This window comes from Galeopterus variegatus, unplaced genomic scaffold, assembly GCF_000696425.1.
Source record: "Galeopterus variegatus unplaced genomic scaffold, G_variegatus-3.0.2 Scaffold3788, whole genome shotgun sequence".
NCBI lineage: Eukaryota > Metazoa > Chordata > Mammalia > Dermoptera > Cynocephalidae > Galeopterus > Galeopterus variegatus.
In genome coordinates, this window is record NW_007729899.1 from 218,728 (window position 1) to 222,315 (window position 3,588).

A 3,588-nucleotide genomic window follows, 5' to 3' on the forward strand; every position below is an offset into this window, starting at 1 on the left:
CCTAGCTCCAGAGACTGAGCAGGGCCCTCACCAAGTAAGAAATGCACACTTGAAGTTTAGTACAGAGTGCAGGCTGGAAGAGAGAGTGAGCAGGCTTGCTGAGAGTAAGTTTGGTACAAAAAGAAAGAAATGCACACTCCACACGCAGAGTGAGGGCTGGCTCCAGCCTTCTGCTGGGTTTCAGCTTTTATAGTCTCACTATCTAATGAATATTCAATAAAGGAGGTGGTTCCCAGTTATGCAACATAGTCTTGCACATGCTCAGTTGGTCTCTTTATGGAGTGCGTTCATCGGTCAAATCCTATCACATGCACCAGGCATATTCAAGAATATTCTGTGCTCTCTAGCTCCTGTAGTGGAAGGTCATTCAGCTACCAGGATTACATCATCCCTCTCTACTGAGCATGTCCAACCACTGGATTTGCATAAGCCAGGCCCTTATGGTCCCATGTTCCCTGTGTTGGTGCTGAAAATAGGTCTAACCAGCAACAGTAGCTTTCCTCTTGGGGAGGGTCTAGAGGAGGGGCCTGAGATGTGGAGAATGGCTTGAAACCCAGAGGCGTGTCCTCAAACCTGAGCCCAGGTAAACTGAGCACCTCCTCTCTCAGCATCGCTGCATGGAGTCCCATCGGCATTGTGAATTTTGCATTCAGCCGGCTTCCAGCACACTCTGAGGGCAAGTGGCTGTGAGATGAATGCCTCCCCTGTCAATTTTCTTAAAACCAATGTTGGGGGCAGGGAGAGTTGCTGTTCAAGTGAATCCCAAAGGCTTCCAGCTCATTTTCCATTATGTTTTTATGTCCCAAGGGTTTCAAGACATCCAGAACAATCAGGATCAAGTTATGGGTTGGGGCCACTGCAATGACTTGAAGGTCTCTACCTTCCCTATCTTTGGCATCATCAGTGATACCTGGGAGACCCAGGAGTTAGGTCTTGGCACCTTTGTGTCTGATGACACCAGGCACAGTAGACAGAGTAGTGAGCTGACAGGCTGCCACCTTGGAATATACTCCTGCCAGGTTACTGAGAAGTGTTGACGTCCCCACGGAGGGAAAACCTGCAAACCCAATTCAAGCATCACCTGCCCCGGCCACATCAAAACCTCCTCCTGCCCCATCACCACCACCACCACCTTTTGGAGTAATGAGTTCTTGACGAAGCTTAGCAATGTGAGCCTTAAGCCCTCAGTGGTGTGCTGTGGCCTTGTTCTTTTGAGTCTCAGCTGTGTTGGCTTCAATCTCCATGATCTTTGCTAAGGTGCTGCTCATGGCATCAAGACCCTGGGGTGCCCCCCACACTGACTGTCTCCCCTCACTGTGGCATCTCATTTTGATGTGATTTCTTCTACTATTTTGTCACAGGGAAAGAAGACATGGTGAAGGGTGGGGAAACCAATCTTTAGTGAGCCCAGACCCATTGTTTACACCAATCACATCGATCCTCCAGCAGCCCCATGAGGAAACGGCTGTCACCCCTACTTTGCAGCTGAGGAGATGGGGCTTGGAGCAGCCATCCAGGAAAGGTGGCAGAGCCAGGACTGAGAGCTGGGATGGACCCCACATCTCCTCACCCTCCCACAGGGCCAGCCTTCCACTGGTGATGAGAAAGCTCTTGCATGAGTTGCGAGGATTAATGATGCTTGAGAAAAGGATTAGGGGGAAAATGTGAAATTGGTGATGACAATTTCAGATACTGACTGCCAGGCACCCTGTTAAACTGTTCATGTTTATTATATTATGGAATCCATACAAAATGCTGGTGAAGTAGGTGTCATGAACCTCATTTTTGCACATGAGAAAATCGAGGTTCAGAGATAGTAATTGAATGGTTGTTCCAGAGTTCGAGCCCAGCTCTTTCTCATGACAAAGCCTGTACCCCTGGCCCTCCCTTGGTCTGCTGGAGCTGGACCCAGAGGGTGGGTAAAAACTCCCAATTAGACCCTGAGGCCAAGAATCCCTGAAGCTCCAAACTCTGGTTCAAAGCTAAGGTAGAACTTAAAAAAAAATTCTGAGTAATTTAATACCAAAAAGAAGTCTAGCATTAAGTGTTTAAAATAATTAAATATTAGCTGGAAAGGTATAGAAATCTTCTCTGTATTTTTGTAAGTGCAGATTGGCAGTCGTATTTAGCAAATTTAATTGATTACTATTGAGATAGGGAAAAGATTTAACCCTATTAAGATCTATTACAGGAAGAAATTGAGTATCCAGTGGATAAAAGAAGACCTCTGGGTGCTTAGGATGGGGATTCATGAAAAAAAATCCAGGGTGAGACTGGGGTGCTGAAATACAATCTGGTTCTTTCCAAAATTGCCAAAACCAAATCAAAGGTATTTCACCTGGGAAAAGCAATTTAATTGTGTGACTACAAAATGGTGCAGTGTTAACTTTGCTTAAATAATGACAAAAGTTGATCTAGAGATCTTAGTCGTAAGTACATCAGTGTTAGCAAAATTAGGAAGTAGGGAAACTTTTCCTTCCATTCTTCCCTATTTTGGTTTTCAGGTTCCCATTTCCTGAGGTTCCAGGGGGCCTAGGACTGCTTCTGGAGACCCTAAAATTCTCAGGGTGGGAAGATGTGGTCCTTGCTACAGATTTCTTCCTCCCCCATCAGACCCTGATCCTTTGTCTTGGGGACAGTTTTCACATCAATTCATCAGATCAACAAATCCATGCAGACACTTAGCAAGTTGTCATTAAACTTTAAAATAGGGCTTGCTTTAAACATTGCATGTGCTACCGATGCTGAATATTTTAGGAACTAGGGCTGTTCCGTGTAGGCCTAGACAGGTTCTCAGGGAGGGAATGTGCAGCCCAACCTGAGCAGGGACAAATGGGCACAGGCCACTAGGAAGGACGGTAGAGGAGACCACAGAACAGATGACCAGGAAGACAGTCACTCACCATCCGGATTCCCACCTGTATCCGGCCTTTGACCTCAGACAAGTCACATGGCTGTCCCCAGCCTTCTTTTTTCCAAAGTAATTTGTATCAGTTCCCATTTGGATAAGGGCCCAAAGGAGAAATTTCTTTTGTTTGCTGCAAACCCCTGAGCTTCTTGAAGGCAGGAAAGCATCCTACCTCACGTGAAGCCAGCAGGTATTGACTAGTGTCACCAACACTAGAGAGTAAGAGAGAGTTCGGAAATCATCCATCACCTGCCAGTGTAAACATTCATATTCTTTGTGGCTCAACTGTATCCTCTGAGTTACCCTATGACCCGTATATCTGATGCCAGATTTTCCCTCCCACTTTACATGTGCTGTCTCTGATTTTGCACGTATCTCCATATATTTTTGCATTTTATCACATATATTCTTGTAATTCACTCATAAAATAGACCATGTGCAAATAGACCGATAACTGAAGTACTCAGATTTGTAGGAAGATCACAAGCTATTACCTGGCTGGACTCAAAATCCCCTTTTAAGAAATAAGGCAATATTGTGTCAGAGCATTTGCTGCCCAGGGCCTCTGAGTGATCTTTTTCTGGACCTTGTCTTTTTCACATTATATCAGAAGAGACCATCCAGATGTTCACGTGGTGTGTTTGCTTTCCTCTGACATTCCCTGTATCCAATACTTATTT

The 3,588-nt window shown here is 45.5% G+C and overlaps 1 pseudogene; it reads right to left on the reverse strand.

Moving 5' to 3' along the window:
* Nucleotides 1-649: 649 nt before the first annotated feature.
* Nucleotides 650-1,268, reverse strand: LOC103601556 (annotated as a pseudogene).
* Between the last annotated feature and the right edge of the window lie 2,320 nt (nt 1,269-3,588).